This window comes from Panulirus ornatus, chromosome 58, assembly GCF_036320965.1.
Source record: "Panulirus ornatus isolate Po-2019 chromosome 58, ASM3632096v1, whole genome shotgun sequence".
Classification (NCBI taxonomy): domain Eukaryota; kingdom Metazoa; phylum Arthropoda; class Malacostraca; order Decapoda; family Palinuridae; genus Panulirus; species Panulirus ornatus.
In genome coordinates this window covers 34897710-34914358 of record NC_092281.1, presented here as the reverse complement: position 1 = coordinate 34914358, position 16649 = coordinate 34897710, and positions in this window count along the sequence as shown.

Below are 16649 nucleotides of genomic sequence, written 5' to 3'. Positions count from 1 at the left end.
GGGGTCGCCTGGGTTTGCGGCCTGGATGTGCGGCCTGGGGTCGCCTGGGTGTGCGCCTGGGTTGTCGCCTGTGTGTTGCGGCCTGGATGTGCGGCCTGGGTCGCCTGGGTGTGCGGCCTGGGGTCGCCTTGTGTATAGTCTGGGTGTGCGGCCTGGGTGTGCGGCCTTTGTGTTTGGCCTGGGGTCGTCTGGGTGTGCGGCCTGGGTGTGCGGCTTGGGTGTGCGGCCTGGGTGTGCGGCCTGGAGTCGCCTGTGTGTGCAGCCTGGGTGTGCAGTCTGGGTATGCGGCCTGGGGTCGCCTGTGTGTGCGGCCTGGGTGTGCAGTCTGGGTGTGCGGCCTGGGATCGCCTGTGTGTGCGGCTTGGGTGTTCGGCCTGGGTGTACGGCCTGGGGTCGCTTGTGTGTGCGGCTTGGTTGTGCGGCCTGGGTGTGCCGCCTATTTGTGCGGCCTGGGGTCGCCTGGGTGTGCGGCCTGGGTGTGCGACCTGGGGTCATCTCTCTGTGCGGCCTGGGTTTGCGGCCTGGGGTCGCCTGGGTGTGCGGCCGGGGATCGCCTGGGTGTGCGGCATGGGGTCGCCTGTGTGTGCAGTCTGGGTGTGCGGCCTGGGGTCGCCTGTGTGTGCGGCTTGGGTGTTCGGCCTGGGTGTGCGGCCTGGGGTCGCCTGTGTGTGCGGCTTGGGTGTGCGGCCTGGGTGTGCCGCCTAGGTGTGCGGACTGGGGTCGCCTGGGTGTGCGGCCTGGGTGTGCGACCTGGGGTCATCTCTCTGTGCGGCCTGGGTTTGCGGCCTGGGGTCGCCTGGGTGTGCGGCCGGGGATCGCCTGGGTGTGCGGCATGGGGTCGCCTCTATGTGCAGTCTGGGTGTGCGGCCTGTGTGTGCAGTCTGGGTGTGCGGCCTGGGGTCGCCTGTGTGTGCGGCTTGGGTGTTCGGGCTGGGTGTGCGGCCTGGGGTCGCCTGTGTGTGCGGCTTGGGTGTGCGGCCTGGGTGTGCCGCATAGGTGTGCGGCCTGGGGTCGCCTGGGTGTGCGGCCTGGGTGTGCGACCTGGGGTCATCTCTCTGTGCGTCCTTGGTTTGCGGCCTGGGGTCGCCTGGGTGTGCGGCCGGGGATCGCCTGGGTGTGCGGCATGGGGTCGCCTGTGTGTGCGGCCTGGATGTGCGGCCTGGTTTCGCCTGGGTGTGCGGCCTGGGGTCGCCTGTGTATATAGTCTGGGTGTGCGGCCTGGGTGTGCGGCCTGGAGTCGCCTGTGTGTGCGGCCTGGGTGTGCGGCCTGGGGTCCCCTGGGTGTGCGACCTGGGTGTGCGGCCTGGGGTCATCTCTCTGTGCGGCCTGGGTGTGCGGCCTGGGGTCATCTCTCTGTGCGGCCTGGGTGTGCGGCTTGGGTGTGCGGCCTGGGTGTGCGGCCTGGAGTCGCCTGTGTGTGCATCCTGGGTGTGCAGTCTGGGTGTGCGGCCTGGGGTCGCCTGTGTGTGCGGCCTGGGTGTGCAGTCTGGGTGTGTGGCCTGGGGTTGCCTGTGTGTGCGGCTTGGGTGTTCGGCCTGGGTGTACGGCCTGGGGTCGCCTGTGTGTGCGGCTTGGGTGTGTGGCCTGGGTGTGCCGCCTAGGCGTGCGGCCTGGGGTCGCCTGGGTGTGCGGCCTGGGTGTGCGACCTGGGGTCATCTCTCTGTGCGGCCTGGGTTTGCGGCCTGGGGTCGCCTGGGTGTGCGGGCGGGGATCGCCTGGGTGTGCGGCATGGGATCGCCTGTGTGTGCGGCTTGGGTGTTCGGCCTGGGTGTGCGGCCTGGGGTCGCCTGTGTGTGCGGCTTGGGTGTGCGGCCTGGCTTTGTAACCTGGGGTCATCTCTCTGTGCGGCATGGGTTTGCGGCCTGGAGTCGCCTGGGTGTGCGGCCGGGGATCGCCTGGGTGTGCGGCATGGGTGTGTGGCCTGTGTGTGCGGCCTGGACGTTCGGCCTGGGGTCGCCTGGATGTGCGGCCTAGGGCCGCCTGGATGTGCGGCCTGGGTGTGCGGCCTGGTGTCGCCTGGGTGTGCGGCCTGGGTGTGCGGCCTGGGTATGCGGCCTGGAGTCTCCTGTGTGTGCGGCCTGGGGTCGCCTGGGTGTGCGGCCTGGGTGTGCGGCATGGAGTCGCCTGTGTGTGCGGCCTGGATGTGTGGCCTGGGGTCGCCTGGGTGTGCAGCCTGAGTGTGCAGCCTGGGTGTGCGGCCTGTGTGTACGGCCTGGATGTGCGGCCTGGGGTCGCCTGGGTTTGCGGCCTGGGGTCGCCTGGGTTTGCGGCCTGGGGTCGCCTGGGTGTGCGGCCTGGGTGTGTGGCCTGTGTGTGCGGCCTGGATGTGCGGCCTGGGGTCGCCTGGGTGTGCGGCCTGGGGTCGCCTGTGTATATAGTCTAGGTGTGCGGCCTGGATGTGCGGCCTGGGGTCGCCTGGGTGTGCAGCCTGGGTGTGCGGCCTGGTGTCGCCTGGGTGTGCGGCCTGGGTGTGCGGCCTGGGGTCGCCTGGGTGTGCAGCCTGGGTGTGCGGCCTGGTGTCGCCTGGGTGTGCGGCCTGGTGTCGCCTGGGTGTGCGGCCTGGGTGTGCGGCCTGGTGTCGCCTGGGTGTGCGGCCTGGGTGTGCGGCCTGGGGTCGCCTGGTTGTGCGGCCTGGGTGTGCGGCCTGGTGTCGCCTGGGTGTGCGGCCTGGTGTCGCCTGGGTGTGCGGCCTGGGTGTGAGGCCTGTGTGTGCGGCCTGGTGTCGCCTGGGTGTGCGGCCTGGTGTCGCCTGGGTGTGCGGCCTGAGTGTGCGGCCTGGTGTCGCCTGGGTGTGCGGCCTGTGTGTGCGGCCTGGGTGTGCGGTCTGGGGTCGCCTGGGTGTGCGGCCTGGGGTCACCTGTGCGTGCAGTCAGGGTGTGAGGCTTGGGTTCGCCTGTGTGTGTAGTCTGGGTGTGCGGCCTGAGGTTGCCTGTGTGTGCGGCCTGGGTGTGCGGCCTGTGTGTGCAGCCCGGGTGTGCTGCTTGGGTGTGGAGCCTGGGTGTGCGGCCTGGGGTCGTCTGGGTATGCGACCTGTGTATGCGGCCCAGGTGTGCGGCCTGGGTGTGCGGCTTGGGTATGCGGCCTGGCTGTGCGGCCTGGAGTCGCCTGTGTGTGCGGCCTGGGTGTGCGGCCTGGGGTCGCCTGTGTGTGAGGCTTGGGTGTGTGGCCCGTGTGTGCGGCCTAGGTGTGCGGCCTGGGGTCGCCTGGGTGTGCGGCCTGGGGTCGCCTGTATGTGCTGCCCGGGTGTGCGGCCTGGGGTCGCCTGGGTGTGCGGCCTGGGGTCGCCTGTATGTGCTGCCCGGGTGTGCGGCCTGGGGTCGCCTGGGTATGCGGCCTGGGATCGTCTGGTTGTTATGCCTGGGTGTGCGGCCTGGAGTCGCCTGTGTGTGCAGCCTAGGTGTGCTGCCTGGGTGTGCGGCCTCGGGTCGTCTGGGTGTGCGGCCTGTGTGTGCGGCCTAGGTGTGCGGCTTGGGTGTGCGAACTGGGTGTGCGGCCTGGAGTCGCCTGTGTGTGCAACGTGGGTGTGCGGCCTTGGGTCGCCTGTGTGTGCGGCCTGGGTGTGCGGCCTGGGGTCGCCTGTGTGTGCTGCCCGGGTGTGCGGCCTGGGTGTGCGGCCTGTGGTCGCCTGTGTGTGCCACCTGTGGTCGCCAGGGTGTGCGGCCTGGGGTCGCCTGTGTGTGCCACCTGTGGTCGCCTGTGTGTGCGGCCTGGGTGTGCGGCTTGGGTGTGCGGCCTGGGGTCGCCTGGGTATGCGGCCTGAGGTTGCCTGGTTGTGAGGCCTGGGTGTGCGGTCTGGGGTTGCCTGGGTATGCGGCCTGGGGTCGCCTCGGTGTGCGGCCTGGGGTCGCGTGTGTGTGTGCAATCTGGGTGTGCGGCCCGGGGTCGCCTGTGTGTGCGGCCTGGGGTTGCGTGGGTGTGCGGCCTGGGTGTGCGGCCTGGGGTCGCCTGAGTGCACGGTGCAGAAGATAATGAAGCCATGTATTGTGTTTACCTTAACTGCTAGAAAGTGTTCGTATTGCCATGAGGTGGCGAGGTATTCGTGTTCGATGGTGTTGCGTATGAGAATGGCGACTCCCTCGTGTCTACTGTCTGGAGACTGTCGTGATGTATACCCGCAATGTCTAATTTTGTATCCGTTGGTGATACATGTGATGTTAAGTATCACAACATCGGGTATTTTCTCTTCGAGAAGAGTGGCAATCAGATGACGGCCATTGTGATAGCTGCGCACGTTAAACTGTAAGATTTTTAGCATTTTACGACTTCTGGAAGTTTATTGGCCTTCTGTGTCTGTTGTCGATGAAGGCCGTTGACGCACCGTTTGTTGGGGGAGAGTTGGAAGTGTTACTGGGGGTCTCCTGGGATACGTTTTCGTTAGGGGTCAGGGTGGCGGACGAGACAGGGGTCGGTGAGGTATGGTTGTTGGCGACGAGAATTAACAAGGACAGACAGTATGAATTATGGACATGTGTATATATGCATACGTCTGTGTGTGTTTATGTATGTATACGTTGAGATGTATAGGTATGTATATGTGCGTGTGTGTACGCACATATACATGTATATACATGTGTATGGGGGTGGGCTTGGCCATTTCTTTCGTCTGTTTCCTTGCGCTACCTCGCAAACGCGAGAGACAGCGACAAAGCAAAATAAACAATTTTTTTTCTTTTTTTTTTTATACTTTGTCGCTGTCTCCCGCGTTTGCGAGGTAGCGCAAGGAAACAGACGAAAGAAATGGCCCCACCCCCCCCCCCATACACATGTATAAATATACGTCCACACACGCAAATATACATACCTACACAGCTTTCCATGGTTTACCCCAGACGCTTCACATGCCTTGATTCAATCCACTGACAGCTCGTCAACCCCGGTATACCACATCGCTCCAATTCACTCTATTCCTTGCCCTCCTTTCACCCTCCTGCATGTTCAGGCCCCGATCACACAAAATCTTTTTCACTCCATCTTTCCACCTCCAATTTGGTCTCCCTCTTCTCCTTGCTCCCTCCACCTCCGACACATATATCCTCTTGGTCAATCTTTCCTCACTCATCCTCTCCATGTGCCAAAACCACTTCAAAACACCCTCTTCTGCTCTCTCAACCACGCTCTTTTTATTTCCACACATCTCTCTTACCCTTACGTTACTCACTCGATCAAACCACCTCACACCACACATTGTCCTCAAACATCTCATTTCCAGCACATCCATCCTCCTGCGCACAACTCTATCCATAGCCCACGCCTCGCAACCATACAACATTGTTGGAACCACTATTCCTTCAAACATACCCATTTTTGCTTTCCGAGTTAATGTTCTCGACTTCCACACATTCTTCAAGGCCCCCAGAATTTTCGCCCCCTCCCCCACCCTATGATCCACTTCCGCTTCCATGGTTCCAACCGCTGCCAGATCCACTCCCAGATATCTAAAACACTTCACTTCCTCCAGTTTTTCTCCATTCAAACTCACCTCCCAATTGACTTGACCCTCAACCCTACTGTACCTAATAGCCTTGCTCTTATTCACATTTACTCTTAACTTTCTTCTTCCACACACTTTACCAAACTCAGTCACCAGCTTCTGCAGTTTCTCACATGAATCAGCCACCAGCGCTGTATCATCAGCGAACAACAACTGACTCACTTCCCAAGCTCTCTCATCCCCAACAGACTTCATACTTGCCCCTCTTTCCAAGACTCTTGCAAATAAACAAATATATATATATATAATATATATATATATATATATATATATATATATATATATATATATATATATATATATATATATATATATATATATATATATTATATATATATTATATATATATATATATATATATATATATATATATATATATATATATATATATATATATATATATATATATATATATATATATATATATATATGATTGTGTGTGTGTGTGTGTGTGTGTGTATTTGTGTGTGTGTGTGTGTGTGTGTGTGTGTGTGTGTGTGTGTGTGTGCAGATGTCAATAAAATGGTAAGAGTGGATTATACGTACAAAAGAGGTGCTTATTAAAGAAAGATAAAGTACTGAATAGTGGTGAAAACCTTTGTATTTATTCCATTAAGAAAGTAGTAATTTAGATTATATATAGAGGGCAATAAGTTTTCAAGTAATAATGAAATTTGTTCTTCATCAAAATCAAACAGAAGATAAAAAAAAAATCATAAAAGCCTAATACGTTTGTGTTGCTTATCCAGACCCATTTTTACTAAGTAATGTTGGGACGGCTCCACCCACTTTAATCACTTGAGTACATAAAATATATTATCGTCGACGTTAAAGAGTTTTCCCTTTTGATGTTATCCTTAAAATGAAGGTTAAGGAGAGTGAGATAGAGCTTAACGCTAAAGTTAGGATAGCTAAGGCATCCTTGATCATATAGTCACTAGTCAGGTGTTAATATAGGTTAGGTTAGGTTCAGTATCCTTCATCAGGTCACCATTACCAAGGTGTTGTTATGTTGGGTCAGGCAACTTTAAACCAACTTTCAGTATCATTTACTCATAAATCTTTAAATTCTAATAACCCAAAATTTCTAGAGTAGATAGGGTAGAAACTGATGGAAGCCATTTCTAACATTCTTGCATAACCTGACCTCTCGCCTTCCCAAAACATAGCCATCCCAGCTTGGATATTGTACTACTGTGGTCGTCAACTAATTTGAAAAGGAAGACATTGAATGGAGAAATTACTGAGGTAATCTCGAAAGATGATTACTGGTCTGAGAAACAAATTCAGAGAGCAGATTAAGCGACTTAAATCCATTCAGCTTTAGGGAAAAGAAGTTTAAGTGATCCTATACAGGTATGTTAAGTTATTGTAATGGCATCCCTTTAAGTTTGATATTTTTACTTCCTGTAACTAGTTCCAACAATTAAAATGATATTCAACATTGTGATTTAAGTGACTGACTTTAGGATGCATTTGGATCTGTCAAAAATTGTATTTAGCAAATACTTCAACTTTCAACTGACCCATTCTATATTTTTATTCATTTTATCTCAATTTTATCACCTTTCTGTTACTGTTTAATATCAACAGTAGCCCGTCTACGTAGTTGGGGCTCTGAAGCAAAGGAAACTTTTTCTAGCCTAGGTTAGGGTAGCATCTAAACCAAACCTAAATGACCTTACCTTAGAAATATGTTCAGACAGTACCTTCTGGAAATATTTCTTAAGGTAAGGTCGTGGGGATTAGTTTAGGTGCTAACTAAACCTTGGCTAGAAAAAGTTTGCTTTAAAGCCACAACTAGTTGAAAGGCCTACTTTAAGTGGTGATATTGAAATCCATTTGCTCCAGTGTGACCCTCCGTCCGTTTGTTTTATGTCCATCTAAAGATGCATACATTCAATTTTTGATGTAGATTGATTTCCTTTCTTAGTTTCGTGGTAATGAAGGGAAAGTCACCACATTCATAAGCCGAGTGCACGTAGCTTATCCCACCTCGTTAGAGAGAAAACTTACCTGTATTTGAATTAATGAACGGGAACAAAGAAGACAAAATTTTAATACACATTTATTATACAACTATATAATTTATATTATTAGGCTTGTGTACCTATGAGGTAGCGGGGGGCCAGAAATCCTCCCCTCCTTGTATTAACTTTCTAAAATGGGAAACAGATGAAGGAGTCACGCGGGGAGTGCTCATCCTCCTCGAAGGCTCAGAGTGGGGTGCCTAAATGTGTGTGGATGTAACCAAGATGTGAAAAAAGGAGAGATAGGTAGTATGTTTGAGGAAAGGAACCTGGATGTTTTGGCTCTGAGTGAAACGAAGCTCAAGGGTAAAGGGGAAGAGTGGTTTGGGAATGTCTGGGGAGTAAAGTCAGGGGTTAGTGAGAGGACAAGAGCAAGAGAAGGAGTAGCAATACTCCTGAAACAGGAGTTGTGGGAGTATGTGATAGAGTGTAAGAAAGTAAATTCTCGATTAATATGGGTAAAATTGAAAGTTGATGGAGAGAGGTGGGTGATTATTGGTGCATATGCACCTGGGCATGAGAAGAAAGATCAAGAGAGGCAAGTGTTTTGGGAGCAGCTGAATGAGTGTGTTAGTGGTTTTGATGCACGAGACCGGGTCATAGTGATGGGTGATTTGAATGCAAAGGTGAGTAATGTGGCAGTTGAGGGAATAATTGGTATACATGGGGTGTTCAGTGTTGTAAATGGAAATGGTGAAGAGCTTGTAGATTTATGTGCTGAAAAAGGACTGATGATTGGGAATACCTGGTTTAAAAAGCGAGATATACATAAGTATACTTATGTAAGTAGGAGAGATGGCCAGAGAGCGTTATTGGATTACGTGTTAATTGACAGGCGCGCGAAAGAGAGACTTTTGGATGTTAATGTGCTGAGAGGTGCAACTGGAGGGATGTCTGATCATTATCTTGTGGAGGCTAAGGTGAAGATTTGTATGGGTTTTCAGAAAAGAAGAGTGAATGTTGGGGTGAAGAGGGTGGTGAGAGTAAGTGAGCTTGAGAAGGAGACCTGTGTGAGGAAGTACCAGGATAGACTGAGTACAGAATGGAAAAAGGTGAGAACAATGGAAGTAAGGGGAGTGGGGGAGGAATGGGATGTATTTAGGGAATCAGTGATGGATTGCGCAAAAGATGCTTGTGGCATGAGAAGAGTGAGAGGTGGGTTGATTAGAAAGGGTAGTGAGTGGTGGGATGAAGAAGTAAGAGTATTAGTGAAAGAGAAGAGAGAGGCATTTGGACGATTTTTGCAGGGAAAAAATGCATTTGAGTGGGAGATGTATAAAAGAAAGAGACAGGAGGTCAAGAGAAAGGTGCAAGAGGTGAAAAAAAGGTCAAATGAGAGTTGGGGTGAGAGAGTATCATTAAATTTTAGGGAGAATAAAAAGATGTTCTGGAAGGAGGTAAATAAAGTGCGTAAGACAAGGGAGCAAATGGGAACTTCAGTGAAGGGCGCAAATGGGGAGGTGATAACAAGTAGTGGTGATGTGAGAAGGAGATGGAGTGAGTATTTTGAAGGTTTGTTGAATGTGTTTGATGATACAGTGGCAGATATAGGGTGTTTTGGTCGAGGTGGTGTGCAAAGTGAGAGGGTTAGGGAAAATGATTTGGTAAACAGAGAAGAGGTAGTGAAAGCTTTGCGGAAGATGAAAGCCGGCAAGGCAGCAGGTTTGGATGGTATTGCAGTGGAATTTATTAAAAAAGGGGGTGACTGTATTGTTGACTGGTTGGTAAGGTTATTTAATGTATGTATGACTCATGGTGAGGTGCCTGAGGATTGGCGGAATGCGTGCATAGTGCCATTGTACAAAGGCAAAGGGGATAAGAGTGAGTGCTCAAATTACAGAGGTATAACTTTGTTGAGTATTCCTGGTAAATTATATGGGAGGGTATTGATTGAGAGGGTGAAGGCATGTACAGAGCATCAGATTGGGGAAGAGCAGTGTGGTTTCAGAAGTGGTAGAGGATGTGTGGATCAGGTGTTTGCTTTGAAGAATGTATGTGAGAAATACTTAGAAAAGCAAATGGATTTGTATGTAGCATTTATGGATCTGGAGAAGGCATATGATAGAGTTGATAGAGATGCTCTGTGGAAGGTATTAAGAATATATGGTGTGGGAGGAAAGTTGTTAGAAGCAGTGAAAAGGTTTTATCGAGGATGTAAGGCATGTGTACGTGTAGGAAGAGAGGAAAGTGATTGGTTCTCAGTGAATGTAGGTTTGCGGCAGGGGTGTGTGATGTCTCCATGGTTGTTTAATTTGTTTATGGATGGGGTTGTTAGGGAGGTGAATGCAAGAGTTTTGGAAAGAGGGGCAAGTATGAAGTCTGTTGGGGATGAGAGAGCTTGGGAAGTGAGTCAGTTGTTGTTCGCTGATGATACAGCGCTGGTGGCTGATTCATGTGAGAAACTGCAGAAGCTGGTGACTGAGTTTGGTAAAGTGTGTGGAAGAAGAAAGTTAAGAGTAAATGTGAATAAGAGCAAGGTTATTAGGTACAGTAGGGTTGAGGGTCAAGTCAATTGGGAGGTGAGTTTGAATGGAGAAAAACTGGAGGAAGTGAAGTGTTTTAGATATCTGGGAGTGGATCTGGCAGCGGATGGAACCATGGAAGCGGAAGTGGATCATAGGGTGGGGGAGGGGGCGAAAATCCTGGGGGCCTTGAAGAATGTGTGGAAGTCGAGAACATTATCTCGGAAAGCAAAAATGGGTATGTTTGAAGGAATAGTGGTTCCAACAATGTTGTATGGTTGCGAGGCGTGGGCTAAGAATAGAGTTGTGCGCAGGAGGATGGATGTGCTGGAAATGAGATGTTTGAGGACAATGTGTGGTGTGAGGTGGTTTGATCGAGTGAGTAACGTAAGGGTAAGAGAGATGTGTGGAAATAAAAAGAACGTGGTTGAGAGAGCAGAAGAGGGTGTTTTGAAGTGGTTTGGGCACATGGAGAGGATGAGTGAGGAAAGATTGACCAAGAGGATATATGTGTCGGAGGTGGAGGGAACAAGGAGAAGAGGGAGACCAAATTGGAGGTGGAAAGATGGAGTGAAAAAGATTTTGTGTGATCGGGGCCTGAACATGCAGGAGGGTGAAAGGAGGGCAAGGAATAGAGTGAATTGGAGCGATGTGGTATACCGGGGTTGACGTGCTGTCAGTGGATTGAATCAGGGCATGTGAAGCGTCTGGGGTAAACCATGGAAAGCTGTGTAGGTATGTATATTTGCGTGTGTGGACGTATGTATATACATGTGTATGGGGGGGGTTGGGCCATTTCTTTCGTCTGTTTCCTTGCGCTACCTCGCAAACGCGGGAGGCAGCGACAAAGTATAATAAATATATAAATAAATAATTTATATTATATACATTACCACATTTCCTGCACTTTCCATCACAAATTTGCTGAGGTCATAACCTTGTAGTTATCATTACCTTACAACCTTAAGGATGGTGGTCTACAACACCTCTAGATTGATGGAGAAAACGAAAAGTTTCGTTTTACTATTAAGACCACAGAAATGCGGTAATTCCACTTCACTACCACTAACTACTAGTTATTTGACTTGTTGATTTTCACGGCTAAGATTTTCATCCTCTGAGCGAAGCCATACAATAATCGTCCTTATCTACTCTGAGCATTGGATAGCCTCCTGATGATCAAAATTGGTGTTTTGGTTGTCCGTTTCCCTTGTTACTGGTGCGCCTCACTGCACACCTTACATGGGTGCCTTCCACAGTATTAGGGACAGCTGCTGGGCCTCACTGTAGCTACTTCTGGGACGGTTGCCAGTCTTCCTCGTATTCCCTCATGACCACAGCGCCAAACCGACTCCCGCCATCAGGCCGAAACGCACAAACATTTCTGACAAAATTGAGACAACCGCTTTCGCGTCAGTTTTGACACCAAGTGAATTTATACGACAATTACGTTCAAGATGCTTGGTTTTTCGTTCATGGATTGAACAGAAGCAACCAACGATGGTTGCTACTGCCCAATCCATGAAGTCCCCCCCACCACGGAAAGGTAACCAAGCTTCGGGGGGGATGGGTGTTTACCCTGACGCCAACGGAGAAACTCAATACAATATTTTTATTATAACTTTTCTTAATCTTGAAAAATGAATCAATCAGAGGGAAGAATAGCCCCAGTCATATGAAGATTGGCTAACTGAATCCTTGTGCATTTGTAGAAAGTGATTTCTTTGAGGGTTGCTTTTTGGAAGGCACGGTAGCGTCGGAAGAGTTTCATTTTTTCTTTGAAGACGAAGGAAATTATCCCCCCGAATTTATGTATTTTTTTTTCTTGTGTGGGATAATGTTTCCATTTATTTATTTCTTTGTTTTTCAACGTCTCTACGTAGATATTATGTGTCATCCACTACTGGGAGAAAGCCAGATTTCCGCCAGATTAACGTAATCCTTGGAGAGGCGAAACTAAAGCTGTGTTGGTGTTGGTTCCTCAATGATAACCCAAACACAAACACAAACACACCTCCAGTGTCCACTCTAGGGCCGTGTTCTCCTGCAGCACCAGCAGGAAGAAAGAACTCAGGTTCCTCACCAACTGAATCTTTTGGCACGGGGAGCGTGTGTCATCTCGACACGCCTTTTAACGCCCGTACGTGGTGCGGAGTGCAGTCGGTCTGTAAAGTAGGGCATGTCATGTGTTATTGGTCCCAGTCGGTCTAGAATGCTGGGCCTGACATGTGTTGGGGGACCAAGTCGGTCTTGAATGGTGGGCCTGACGTGTGTTGGGGGACCAAGTCGGTCTTGAATGGTGAGCCTGACAGGTCTTGAGACCTGCCATGTCTCTCTGAAGGTGGGCCTGACAAGTGGGGTGGGCTGCATTTCCTCATGGATGGTGGGTCTGGTAGGGAGTGTGGGCTGCAGTGCCACTTGAGTGGGCGAGGTCACTTGGTCAGCATCAGTGGGACGGTGAGGTTTCACTTTTGCACAGCGACCGTTGACGGAGAGTGGTGTCACGTCGGCAAGAAGTGCCTTCTTGTAGGAGGCATAGCAGGGGTACTGGATGACGGCAATCCCGCGGTGGTTCTCGTAGGTCGTGTAGGACTGCATGTCGAAGCGAACGATGTCGCCGAACTGCTTGAAGAATTCCCAGACGTTCGACCTTGAGATTTTGTATGGAACGTTGACGACCCTGATGGTATACCGCTGCAGGACGGTTCTGAGAACCCCTTGCAACTGCTCGTTGGTGGGCACGATGACATGTATGTCGTCATCATCGCAGCCCAACTCATCTATATGTGGGAGTCGGGTCTCGTGTGGTGGACGGTCCAGCAAATCATCCTCATCGTGGAAAGGCAGGTAGGCCTGGTCAAGGAGGGCGACCCAGAGCACCTGCTGCTGCTCGACCACCTCCACAACTGAGCTTTTTGCAAAAACTTCCATGTTGAAGATACTATGATTACGTTGTGCACTTTACGAAGTAATCTCGGTTATCCTTGTACGTCCACAAATATAGTGAGTCATTGATATGGAAAAATATAGTAAGGTACCCCCATGCTCTAATATCCCACATAGAAACAAAAGCATAGTCGACTTCGGCGATTTTAAATGTAGAGACCATCTAAAATATTGTAGGTGGGTTAATGGTTGTTACATGGTGACCAGGGGTACAGGTGGATGGGACAGACTGGATATAATGAAGATGGATAGATGGGATAGACAGGGTATACTGAATATCCATAGATGGGACAGACTGGGTACAGTGAAGATTGATAGATGGGACAGACAGGGTATAGTGAATATCCATAGATGGGAGAGACAGGGTGTAGTGAAAATGCATACATGGGACTGACAGGGTACAGTGAAGATTCGTAGATGGGACAGACAAGGTACAGTGAAGATCCATAGATGGGACAGGCTGGGTGCTGGGTATAGTGAAGATCCATAGATGGGACAGAGGGTATAGTGAAGATGTGTAGACGGGACACACATTATAATGAATTGATTTATGGGACAGACAGTGTATAGTGAAGATTCATAGATGGGACAGGCTGGGTGCTGGGTATAGTGAAGATCCATAGATGGGACAGAGGGTATAGTGAAGATGTGTAGACGGGACACACATTATAATGAATTGATTGATGGGACAGACAGGGTATAGTGAAGATTGATAGATGGGACAGGCTGGGTATAGCGAAGATCCATAGGTGGGATAGATGGTATAGTGAAGATGTGTAGACATGACACACATCATAATGAATTGATTGATGGGACAGACAGGGTATAGTGAAGATCCATAGATGGAACAGGCTGGGTATAGTGAAGATCCATAGATGGGACAGAGGGTATACTGAAAATGTGTAGATGGGACACACATTATAATAAATTGATTGATGGGACAGACAGGGTATAGTGAAGATCCGTAGATGGGACAGAGGGTATAGTGAAGATGTGTAGATGGGACACACATTATAATGAATTGATTGATGGGACAGACAGGGTATAGTGAAGATCCATAGATGGGACAGAGGGTATAGTGAAGATGTGTAGATGGGACACACATTATAATGAATTGATTGATGGGACAGACAGGGTACAGTGAAGATCGACAGATGGGACAGACAGGGCATAGAGAAGATCCATAGATGGGACAGGATCGGTATAGTGAAGATCGATAGATGGGGACAGACACTGTATAGTGAAGATCGATAGATGGGACAGACAGGGTGTAGTGAAGATCGATAGATGGGGACAGACAGGTTATAGTAAAGATCGATAGATGGGGACAGACAGGGTATAATGAAAATAAATAGATGGGACAGATTGGTTATAGTGATGGATAGATGGGACAGACTGGGTATATTGGCGATCGATAGATGGAAATGTTGTCACAAACAAACAATGGCCTGGTGGTCCTGAGTAGCAGTTCTCTGTTACTTGCAGGCCAGAACTTAATGATGGTGAGAGATAATGGTGTCTCCCTCTGTAGTGAACATGATGGTGAGAGATAATGGTGTCTCCCTCTGTAGTGAACATGATGGTGAGAGATAATGGTGTCTCCCTCAGTAGTGAACATGATGGTGAGAGATAATGGTGTCTCCCTCTGTAGTGAACATGATGGTGAGAGATAATGGTGTCCCCCTCTGTAGTGAACATGATGGTGAGAGATAATGGTGTCTCCCTCTGTAGTGAACATGATGGTGAGAGATAATGGTGTCTCCCTCTGTAGTGAACATGATGGTGAGAGATAATGGTGTCTCCCTCTGTAGTGAACATGATGGTGAGAGATAATGGTGTCTCCCTCTGTAGTGAACATGATGGTGAGATAATTGTGTCTCCCTCTGTAGTGTATATATATATATATATATATATATATATATATATATATATATATATATATATATATATATATATATATATATATGTATGTGTATGTATGAATATGTATAGGTTGAAATGCATAAGTATGTATATGGTCGTTTCTGCACGTGTATGTGTATACATGTGTATGTGGGAGGGTTGGCCCATTCTTTCGTGTGATTCCTTTCGCTGCCTCGCTAACGCGGGATACAGCGAGAAATTATAAGTAAATAAAGTATACAAGTAATGGGAGTGTGTGTTTGTGGTAGTAGTGGGTGGATGTGTTAAGCGTGGAAAGGAAGGCCCGTTAAAGTCCTTTTTTGTAGACGGGAGGTTTGAATAAGGGGTATAACGGGCCTATGTATAGTGAAATACGTGCTTGCCATTGGTTGACAATGATCTACCAATGAGAGGGCTGCATTTGATATAGTTTGATAAGCTGTAAGGGTGAAATTCCTATGTATTGTTTGGGTTAAGTATCAGTAATTTGGTAATGTCGTCTTCGGTGGTGCGAGCGCGTTTTATGCACTGGCAGACACAAACTCCCTCCCTATTGGCTGAAGAAAAGCCATAAGCTCCGCCCACCCTGCCTCACTTGATCCAGATGAAGGTTGAAAGGCAATTTTATACAATTATCTCTATGTATATATGGAAAAAAGTAAAATATAATTGTGTCATAAGATAGAGCTTGCTGTGTTGTCTTATGTTCCATAAGATACATACAAAGAAAAATGCACATTTCACAAAAGCACACGATGATAGGCACAGAAGGTACAACTGCTACTTTTACGTCCATCTGACCCGGTATATATAAGAATGTTCCTACGTATACATCATCTTTTCTAGCCATTCGAGAAGGTTCTTGCTGCTCCTGTCTCGGCCACGTGTTAACCACGTGGTTGATGGAGGATTAACCGCCAGATCCCACGAAGACAGAAGAAAGAAGACAGAAGACAGAAGAAAGAATAGAGAAGATAGAAGACAGAAGAGATAAGAAAGAAGAAAGAAGACAGAAGAGAGAAGACAGAAGAGAGAAGAAAGAAGAGAGAAGACAGAAGACAGAAGAAAGAATAGAGAAGATAGAAGACAGAAGAGATAAGAAAGAAGAAAGAAGACAGAAGAGAGAAGACAGAAGACAGAAGAAAGAAGAGAGAAGACAGAAGAGAGAAAAAAGAAGAGAGAAGACAGAAGAGAGAAGACAGAAGAAAGAAGAGAGAAGACAGAAGAGAGAAGACAGAAGAGAGAAGACAGAAGAAAGAAGACAGAAGACAGAAGAAAGAAGTGGATTGTAACGTTGCCTCCCGCGTTGGTCCTTCCCGCGGGAGACCGTTACGGTGACGACGCCGGCAGGCTGTTCCCTCACCACCCTCGCTGCTCCCCACACCCACGCGTTGCCTCCAGTCCATCTTCACATCCTTTTTTTATTTCTTATTTTTTATCATCCATCATCCATCTCTCGACCGTTTGGCTTGAGCAATCTCTACCCCAGCTTCCCCACCCCATTCTGGAAAACTCATTTTCCTGAGGAGTGGAGGCTGGAGTGGACCTGTTCTCACCTGACGGCGTGGAGACCCTCACACTAAAACAGAAAAAGTGTAAATGATTTACTTCGTAGGAAAAGTGAATGTTTTCATACACACACACACACACACACACACACACACACACACACACAACAAGCCCCCCGTGGTGTAGTGCTTAGCGTTATTGACCATGAGTCACCGTAGGCTGCCTGGGCGGGCTCGGGCCTATATGGGTTCGAATCCTGGGGAGGGCAGACAGCCTACACCCAACCTAGGTGTTCATCTCCTCGGGGCT